The sequence below is a fragment of the Carlito syrichta genome, unplaced genomic scaffold (genome assembly GCF_000164805.1).
Source record: "Carlito syrichta isolate Samal-C Ts95f unplaced genomic scaffold, Tarsius_syrichta-2.0.1 Scaffold42731, whole genome shotgun sequence".
NCBI lineage: Eukaryota > Metazoa > Chordata > Mammalia > Primates > Tarsiidae > Carlito > Carlito syrichta.
In genome coordinates, this window is record NW_006986827.1 from 1 (window position 1) to 10,600 (window position 10,600).

The 10,600-nt window shown below is 40.0% G+C and overlaps 1 pseudogene across 1 annotated transcript; it reads left to right on the forward strand.

The window, feature by feature from the left end:
• Positions 1-7,858: 7,858 nt before the first annotated feature.
• On the forward strand, positions 7,859-9,970 carry LOC103249469 (annotated as a pseudogene). The gene has a single exon (XR_503618.2). The product of XR_503618.2 is annotated as a kinesin-like protein KIF2A pseudogene (transcript).
• The last annotated feature ends 630 nt before the right edge of the window (positions 9,971-10,600 follow it).

The window sequence follows — 10,600 nt, forward strand, 5'->3', positions numbered from 1 at the left end:
CCCTCGCCCTGCTGGGCTCCGGCGACCCTTCCGCCTCAGCCTTCCAAGTAGCCGGAATTATAGGCGCGCGCTACCATGCCCGGCTGATTTTCTGATTTACTGTAGAGATGAGGTCTCGCTGCCCAGGCGGGTCTTGAACCCGCGGGCTCAGGCAGTCCACTCACCTCAGCCTCCCAAAGGCACGGGATTACAGACTGAGCCACCGAGCCTGGCCCATTATTTTGTTTTGTATTTGTTTCCTCTGCTCTCATGCTTCTTTTTCTTTATTCCTGCTTCCCTGTGGTTACTGTACCTTTTTCTCAGACTACATGTTTACTTATTTATTTATAGTTCTTTTGAATGTTTTACTTTGTGCAGTTTCCTTAGTCGTTGTTCTAAATATTGTTGTGTGTGTGTGTGTGTGTGTGTGTGTGTGTGTGTGAGACTTATCACCGTCTATTAACATCAATATTTTTTACTTCAAAGATATGGGTACTTGACTCTCATTTAATGCTCTTTATGCTATACAGTTTCAAGCATCATTGTCTTGGGTGTCACCTGTTTTTATAAGCCTTCTTTGAGTCATTGCATATGATTTAGAAAATGCAAAGGGAAAGTAGTCCATTGGATGTACCCAGATATCTGCTCCTTCCAATGTTTTTCCTCCTTTTTTGGTGCTCCAAGATTTTTTCTATAACTGATTTTGGTTTTAAGAACCAAATTTTTATTTTTTAATTTTTCCTTAACCTGAGAATATATTTACTTTTCTTTTATTTCTAAAGGATACTTTTGCCAAATATAGAATTTGTGGTTGACAATCTTTTATTTCCTGCTCTTGAAGAATGCCATGCCATGTTCTTCTGGCCTCTGTGATTTCAGAGGAAATATCTAGTCATTTGAATTGGTATTGTCCTATAGGTCATGTATCCTTTCTCTCTGGCTACTTTCAAGATCTTTCTTTGTCTTTAACTTTTAAAAAGCTTACGTATGACATGCCTTGGTATGGCTTTCTTTGTGTTTATCTTGTTTGGGATTCACTTAGCTTCTTGACTTTTTGAATTTAATTTCACCATTATGGGAAGTCTTTTCTCTTCTTTACCTGGATTCTCTTTCAGCCCCATTCTCTTTCTCTTTTCCTCTGGGATTCTGACGGTATGAACACTGGATAGTTTGTTATTGACCCATGGGTCCCTGAGGCTCTTTTATTTGTTTGTTTGTTTATGTAGCTATATACATAAATATATAATATAAATAAATATGACATATGCACAAATATAAATATATTATAAATATATGTGTAAGTATACAGGTATGCAAGGTTTATTTTCCATTACTATAATTGACAGTTCTGTAATTCTCAACTGATTTTTATAACTTCTACTTATTTTCTGAGATTTTTCTCATTTTTCTTTTATTTCAAAAGAATTTATCATTGTTTTCTGATATATTTTAGGACAGCTGCTGGAAAATCCTATTCACATAATTTTTATATCTGATTCATGTTGGTGTTAGAATTAATTGATCGCCTTTTCTCACTAAAGTCGTGACTTTCTTAGTTCATTGCATGAGAGATTTTAAAAAATTATGTCCTGGACATTTTGAGTATTATGTTAGGAGACACCGGGCACTAGTTTGGCAGGCAGTTGCCTGCTTAGGTTTGACATGCAGGTTCTAGCCTACTTTTGTGGGCAGTGATTTTAATGACGGTCTATATTTCAGAGATCATGTGGTGCTGTATTGTTATGCTTGGTTTATTGCATACTTTTGCTGCTGATGCTGCACGACAAAGTGAAAGCTGTTTCTCCAGGCCTGGCCACCTTGTGGTTCTAGGGGGGAGAAGGGATTCTGCTGACTTCTGCAGGAAGAATGTTTCCAGTGTTGGGAGTTTTTGGAGGAACGATTCCCCCTACCAGTGGTGGGTAGGGAACATTTTCCTAGCCTGGCGTTTTTGGCCTGATTCCTTGAGCTAGTACTTCCCAGCAATAATATGCCTTTGACTGGGGAATGGCAATATCAGGCCCCATGGTGAAGGACAGGGTTTTACTTTTTTGTGATGGAATTTCCCTTTGCTGATGTCCCTTGATTTCCATGTGATTCTGGTTGGGTGCAGGAAGTCTCAGGACTGGTAGAAAAAGAGAGCACTTCGCAGCCCAGGTGCTGTTGTGGTGGGATCTCCATTGCCTGTGCTACGAGTCATAAGGCATCTCTGGACTGGGAGGGAAGCCTCAGACTTGGCGGGAAGTGGAGTCCCTCTGCATGTAGTGGAAGGGCTAGCTGAAGGATTGGTGTTGGAGACCACTGCCCTGCTTAAACTCTGCTAAAAACATACTTGGTATATGTACAAAGTCACAAGCCGCCACAAATGCCTATAATGGCAAAGCCAGATAGACATGTATACTGAGACAAGTTCTAAAAGTGCAGTGTCTGTTGTGTTGGATTAGAAAAAGTTATACATTGTCTCGCGAACAGCTGCACTATATTCTGTACACAGTCACGGTCTATCAGAAAAGCTTTCTAAGATAAAAACAGGGATTTTTCTTTACACTGTCTGTACTTTGTCCTCAAAGGCTTACTTAACTATGTCATTTTGTACTAATAAAAGTCTAGTGGGTAAGGAACTCGGGACCTTTGTTCCTCAAGACAAAGTGCCTCCTGGTTCCCCCACTTCCTAAGCTAAAATGTGTCGTGTAAATTGTGTTATACCACACCATGCCTCTTTCGGAATCCTTTACCACCCAGCCACACAAGACACAGCAGATTAGAAATTAGGAATACGGTTCTCATTGTGATCTCTGTCACTTTCTGCATTATTTGCTCCCTAACTATGTTTTGCTCTTCCGGAGGGGACCAGGGAGAATAAGGAGATAACTAAACTCCAGATGACATGGAAGTATCTCCTGTCTTCCCCCGTGCCGTGCCCTTTCTCCTCCCTGAATGCTCCTCTTGGAGTGGCCCTTTCTGTCACTTGCAGAGCATCCTTTCTCTCTCACCCACATATCTCCCCTGCCTTCTTCCTCCACACCACACTCGTCGGCCTGCCACCCTTCTACCCCTGGAATGTGTTCTCAGCACCCCCATCTCACCCCTTTATCCCATGAGTCTTTTGCAGAACTGTTCTTGAGGCACTATAGGCTGAAGGAGATCTTAAGCTCTTTCAGTTTCCCGAGTGCTTCTGGGTCATGACCACGTCCATCTCTCAGGAGGAGTGGGCATCAGGGTCCTAGCAAGAGGACCCTTCTCAGGGACACAGTGCAGGACATTAATGGGAATGTGTTCTCAGTGGTAAGGACTCCCTTTCATGGATAAGGCTGCACCATTTCTGACTCGGATCCTGTCCCTTACACACCTCCCTGACATAAGCTCTGAGTTTTGCCTTGAAGCCCCCATAGGGAGCATCCCTTGATCTCAAGTCCCCTGGACTAGGATTGGTTAGCTATCTGACACGTGGCACAGTAGCCTCTGGATTCAAGCCCAGCAACTACAGTTTAAGGAAGGGATGCTGAACCAAAGAAGAGTACATGGAATCTAGTAGACACCCACATCCTCATATTCACGCATTCACAGAGTCCCAAGAGACTGTGCCTGCTCTACATTTTTTGATTCCCTGCAATGTCAAGATACTTATCCTTCCGAATTCACTTATACTTTCTATTCTCTTTTAGACCTTTCTCCAAAGAGGAAAATCCAGGGGTACTGACATCAACATTCCACTTACCAGCTGTCACAGGTCAGGAAGGAGGGAGTATGTGCTCAGAAATTGTCATTAAGCACTGTTACTTATAATTTTGGGAATTTGGAATTAAAGAATATATTCCAAATGAAGGAATTATACAAATAAATCAAGATGTATTGATTTGATGAACTATTACATAGAGATTAAAAATGGTGCCCCTGAAGTATGATCAAAAGGCAATCATTGGGTATACAGGTGTTTATTGTCCAATTTTCCCAGCTTTTCTATATGTAGGACAATTCTCATGAAGAAAGGTGGGGAAAAGTCTTAGAATACAGTATAAAATAAGGCCTGTGCAGGATATGATTATTATATTGAAACACACACGGGAAGAATGACAGACGCTTCATTTTGTTTTTATGTATTGAGTTCACGAAGGGAATCACAACTATTAAAACATTTACACAAAGTCTGAATGTGTCTCCTTTCATTGGGACCATCTCCACATTTTTCATATGATGACTTAACTTCTGTGGTGCCCAAGGTTGAGCACAGCTCTTTTAGGGAGTGCTAAATATGGTGAGCAGTTCAGAAGTTGGGCAAGATGATGATGGAACTGGTCAGAGTGTGAGAGTCTCTGTACAGGAAGGTCTGCTATTCTCAGGGCATCTTTCAGGAAAAGAGAGCAGAGATCAGGCACTTGGCACCTGACTCGCACCAAGCAGAAGAAAGAATCTCAGAGCTTGAAGACCAAAATATGGAACTAATGCAATCTGTTAAAAAACATAGAAAGGAAGCTTCAAAAGATGGAACAAAGCCTTCAAGAGATGTGTGATTACATTAAGAGACAAAACGTATGCTTGATTGGCATTTCTGAGCCAGAAAGGGAGACAGAGACCACCCTGGAAAAAACATTCCATGAAATTATATAAGAAAAGTTACCACATCACATCAGCGACACAAGCATCCAAATGCAAGCGATTCAGAGAACCCTTGCAAGGCACCAAATGAGAAGACCATCTCCTAGACACATAGGAATTCACTTACATAAAGTAGGTATGAAAGAATAATACTAAAGACAGCGAGATAGAAAGGGCAGACTACCTACCGGGAAAGACCAACCAGAATAGCAGCAGACTACAGAAACACTACTGGCTAGAAGAGACTGGAATCCAATCTTCAAGGTTCTCAAAGATAGAAAATTCCAGCCAAGAATTTTCTACTCAAGCTAAGCAAGCTGAGCTTCTTCAGTGATGCAGAATTAAAATCCTTCCCAGACATGCAATCCATGAGTTTATACTGCCTCCAGACCAGCTCTACAAGAGACGCTTAAAAAGGTATTAAGCAAAGAAGTAATAAAAAAGAATGACCAGGCTCTTCCCAAGAATGCAGAAAAACAGAATCAACACAGCATGCATCATGATTGCAAAACTGAAAACACACACACACGTACCAACACAAAAATCAAAAGAAAACCCAAAAGAAATAACCTCTCACATCTCAATAATCAGCCTGATCATAAATGGATTAAATGCACCACTGAAAAGTCATAGAATGGCAAACTGGATTAAAAAAAAATCATGAACCTACAATATACTGCCTCCAGGACACACATCTCCCTACAAATGACACTCAAATTTAGAGGGTGGAAAACAAATTTTCAGGTGACTGGAACACAAAAGACGACCGGTGTCATGATTTTAATATCAGCTAACACAACCTTTAAGCTATCAAACATTTAAAAAGATACAAAGGATGCTACATAATGACAGAAGGTTTAATCCATCAACAAGAAATATCCATTCTAAACATATTGCACCCAACACAGGAGCATCAGCTTTTCTACAGCAGCTACTAAGAAAACTAAAAAAAGATATTGACTCTAACACTATCATAGCTGCGGGCCAAAATGCCCCACTAACAACCCTAGATAGATCATCGAGACAAAAAATCAACAAGGAGATCTGGAACCTCAAACTGATTCTTGACCAAATGGACTAAATAGATACCTACAGAACACTCCACCCAACAACCACGGAATATATATTCTACTCATCACCACATGGGACATACTCCAAGATCGACTACATCCTTGGCCACAAATCAAACATAAACAAATTTTATAAGATTGAAATATGTCAATGCACCTTCTCAGGTTACAGTGGAATAAAAATAAATATCAACAGCCACATAAAAATTCCTCCAAAACCCACAAAGACATGGACAATAAACAGCATGATGCCGATCAACTCCTGGGTCGACACAGTAATCAAAACAGAAATTAAAGGATTCCTGGAAACATTTGAAAATAAAGACACATCTTACCAAAACCTCTGGGATGCCATGAAATCAGTAGTTAGAGTGGAATTTATATTACTATGAACACACATCAAGAAAACAGAAGGATCACAAGGTAATAGCCTAACAAATCACCTAAGGGAGTTGGAAAGTCAAGACCACTGAAACCCTAACTTCAGCAGGAAAATCCAGATCATCAAAGTAAAAGCCCAAATATGGGATATAGAAGACAAAAATATCATAGAAAAAAAATCAATGAAGCAGAAAGCTGGTTCTTTGAAAGGATAAACAAGATTGATGGACCTCTGCCAAAATGACCAACAAAAAGAAAGAAAAAGTCCAAATAAACGCAATCAGAAATGAAATAGATCAGGTTACAACTGACCCCAGAGAAATAAAAAAGATTATCAGAGACTACTATGTATACCTGTATGGAAACAAACTTGAAAACCTAAATGAAATGGAGGACTTTCTAAACATCATGCAGCCTTCCAAGGTTGAAACAAGAAGAAATTGAGCCCCTAAATAGACAAATAACAACCCAGGAAACTGACTCCATCATAAGAAAACTACCTACAAAAAACAAAACAAAACAAAACAAAAAAACCCCTGGATCAGGTGACTTTCCAGCAGAATTCTGCAAAACATACAAGGTGGATCTGACACCAATTTTATTGAAATTATTCCAGGTGATTGAGAAAGATGGAACTCTTGGCAAATCATTTTAACAAGCTAACATCACATTTATGATACCCAAACTGGGTAATGATCCAACAAAGAAAGAACTACAGGCCATTTCCCTGGCAAACATGGATGCAAAATTCTCAACAAGATTCTAGCAAATCAAATCCAGCAACACACACCAAAATTCATCCAGCATGGTCACATAGGCTTCATCCCAGCGACGCAGGGTTCATTCAACATCTGCAAGACCAGAAACATAATTAAATAGATCAACAGATGTAAAAACAAGAACCACATGATTAAATCATTAGGCACAGAGAAAGCTTTCAATAAAACCCAACATCCCTTTTTGATAAAAACCCTTGAATGCCTGAAAGTAGAGGGAACATACCTCAAAATAGTAATAGCCACCTATGAAAAACACAGCCAACATATTTCTAAATGAACAGAAATTGGAAGCATTTCCCCTGAAAACTGGAACAAGACAAAGCTTCCCACTTTCACCCCTCCTTTTCAACATAGTGTTGGAAGTCTTACCTAGAGCCATCAGACAAGAGAAGGAAGTCAGAGTTATCCAAACAGGAGAAGAAGAAGTCAAGTTACCCCTCTTTGCTGATGATATGAATTTATAGTTTGGAAGCACAAGAAAATCTGTCAAAAACCTCCTTGCACTGATAAAGAATTTTGGCAAAATCTCAGGGTACAAAATCAACGTGCAAAAGACATTTCATTCCTGTACACCACCAACAGACAAAGAACCAAATAAAAAGCAAAATCCCATTCACAGTACTCTCTCTCTCTCTCTCTCTCTCTCTCTCTCTCTCTCTCTCTCTCTCACACACACACACACACACACACACACACACACACGGAAATCCCTCGACATCTTCCTAACCAGAGAAGTGAAGGACCTTTACAATGAAAGCTACAAAACAGTGTTCAAAGAAATCAAAGAAGACACAAATGGAAAAGTATTCCATGCTCATGGATTGTTAAGATGTCCCTTCCACCAAAGGCAATCTACAGATTCAATGCACTACCCATTAAATTATCAACATCATTCTTCTCAGACCTGGTAACAACAATACAGAAATTCATAGGGAAATATGAAAAAACCATGAATAACCAAAACACTCTTTGGCAAAAAAAAGAAAAAGAAAAGAAAAAGAAAAACACACAGTGGAAGGTCTCACATTTCCAGACTTTAAACTTTATCAAGCCCCCTCCCTGCCTTTTCCGCCCTCCCATCCCCCTCCCTCAGCCCGCTGCCGCTGCTCCAGATAAGGTGATGGCAACGGCTAACTTCGGCAAGATCCAGATCGGGATTTACGTGGAGATCAAGCGGAGTGATGGCCGAATACACCAAGCAATGGTAACATCTTTAAACGAAGCTAATGAAAGTGTAACTGTTGAATGGATAGAAAATGGAGATACAAAGGGCAAAGAGATTGACCTGGAGAGCATCTTTTCACTTAACCCTGACCTTGTCCCTGATGAAGAACTTGAACCCAGTCCAGAAACACCTCCACCTCCCACGTCCTCAAAGTAAACAAAATTGTAAAGAATGGACGGACTGTGGCTTCTGTTAAGAATGACCCTCCACCAAGAGATAATAGAGTGGTTGGTTCTGCCTGTGCGCAGCCTAGTCAGCTTCCTGAACAGTCTTCCTCTGCACAACAGAATGCACGTAGAAGATCTAATTGTGTGAAAGAAGCAGAAAAATTGCAAGAAAAACGAGAAAAAAGGAGACCGCAACATCAAGAACTTAGAGAAAAAAGAGCCCAGGATGTTGATGCTACAAATCCAAATTATGAAATTATGTGCATGATCAGAGACTTTAGAGGAAGTTTGAACTATAGATCATTAACAACAGCAGATCCTATTGATGAACATAGGACATGTGTTTATGTAAGAAAACGACCACTCAATAAAAAAGAAACTCGAATGAAAGATCTTGATGTAATCACAATTCCTAGTAAAGATGTTGTGATGGTACATGAACCCAAACAAAAAGTAGATTTAACAAGGTACCTAGAAAACCAAACATTTCATTTTGATTATGCCTTTGATGACTCAGCTCCTAATGAAATGGTTTACAGGTTTACTGCTAGACCACTAGTGGAAACTATATTTGAAAGGGGAATGGCTACATGCTTTGCTTATGGGCAGACTGGAAGTGGAAAAACTCATACTACGGGTGATGACTTTTCAGGAAAGAACCAAGATTGCTCTAAAGGGATTTATGCATTAGCAGCTCGAGATGTCTTTTTACTGCTAAAGAAGCCAAACTATAAGAAACTAGAACTTCAAGTATATGCAACCTTTTTTGAAATTTATAGTGGAAAGGTGTTTGACTTGCTAAATAGGAAAACAAAATTAAGAGTTCTAGAAGATGGAAAACAGCAGGTTCAAGTGGTGGGATTACAGGAACGGGAGGTCAAATGTGTTGAGGATGTCCTGAAACTCAATGACCTAGGCAACAGTTGCAGAACATCCGGTCAAACATCAGCAAATGCACTTTCATCTCGGAGCCATGCAGTGTTTCAGATTATTCTTAGAAGGAAAGGAGAACTATATGGCAAATTTTCTCTCATCGATTTGGCTGGAAATGAAAGAGAAGCTGATACTTCTAGTACAGACAGGCAAACTAGGCTTGAAGGTACTGAAATTAATAAAAGCCTTTTAGCACTCAAGGAGTGCATCAGAGCCTTAGGTAGAAATAAACCTCATACTCCTTTCCGAGCAAGTAAACTCACTCAGGTGTTAAGAGATTCATTCATAGGTGAAAACTCTCGTACCTGCATGATTGCCACAATCTCTCCAGGAATGGCATCCTGTGAAAATACGCTTAATACATTAAGATATGCAAATAGGGTCAACGAATTGACTGTAGATCCAACTGCTGCTGGTGATGTTTGTCCAATAATGCACCAGCCCCCAAACCAGATTGAGACACAGTGGGGTGTGGGGAGTTCCCCTCAAAGAGATGATCTAAAACTTCTTTGTGAACAAAATGAAGAAGTTCCTTCACAATTGTTTACTTTCCATGAAGCTGTCTCACAAATGGTAGAAATGGAAGAACAAGTTGTAGAAGATCACAGGGCAGTGTTCCAGGAATCTATTCGATGGTTAGAAGATGAAAAGCCTCTCCTAGAGATGACTGAAGAAGTAGACTATGATGTAGATTCATATGCCACACAACTTGAAGCTATTCTTGAGCAAAAAATAGACATTTTAACTGAACTGCGGAATAAAGTGAAATCTTTTCGTGCAGCTCTACAAGAAGAGGAACAAGCCAGCAAGCAGATCAACCCGAAGAGACCCCGTGCCCTTTAAATCGGCCTTAGCTGCTAAAGGATCCCCAGGACCCTCGCTACTGTAACATAATGATGGTTCAGCTGTAAGGGCCGTTTGAAAGTTTGAAATTTTAAGTGTTTGTGGAAAATGTTTTGTCCTTTGCCTGAATGACATTTCAATTTTGTGAAACACTCCTTTGTCTCCAAAATGCTTCTAGTCCAGGAGGCACAACCAATAATTGGGATTAGTGAAGCATTTTGTTTCATTTGCCCAAATAGTGATTTACTTTTGGAGATCCTTGTCAGTTTCATTTTCTATATGATGAAGTAAGATTGTGGACTGGATCCAGAGGTGGATAGTAGGGGGAAGCCACAGCTTTTCCTTTTAACTCAGTTCCATTTTCGTAGCAAGACTGAGAAGTTTAAATCCTTTGTGAGCATGCATACCTCATCCGTGATTGTACATACCTTGCCCACTCCTAGAGACAGCTGTGCTCACCTCTTCCTGCTTTGTGCCTTGACTAAGGCTATTGACCCTGAATTTCTGAAGCACAGCCAAGATAAATTACATTCCTTATTTGTCATTGTAAATTACCTTTGTGTGTACATTTTTACCGTATTTGAGACATTTTTTTGTGTGTGATTAGTTAATTTTGCAGGATGTGCCATA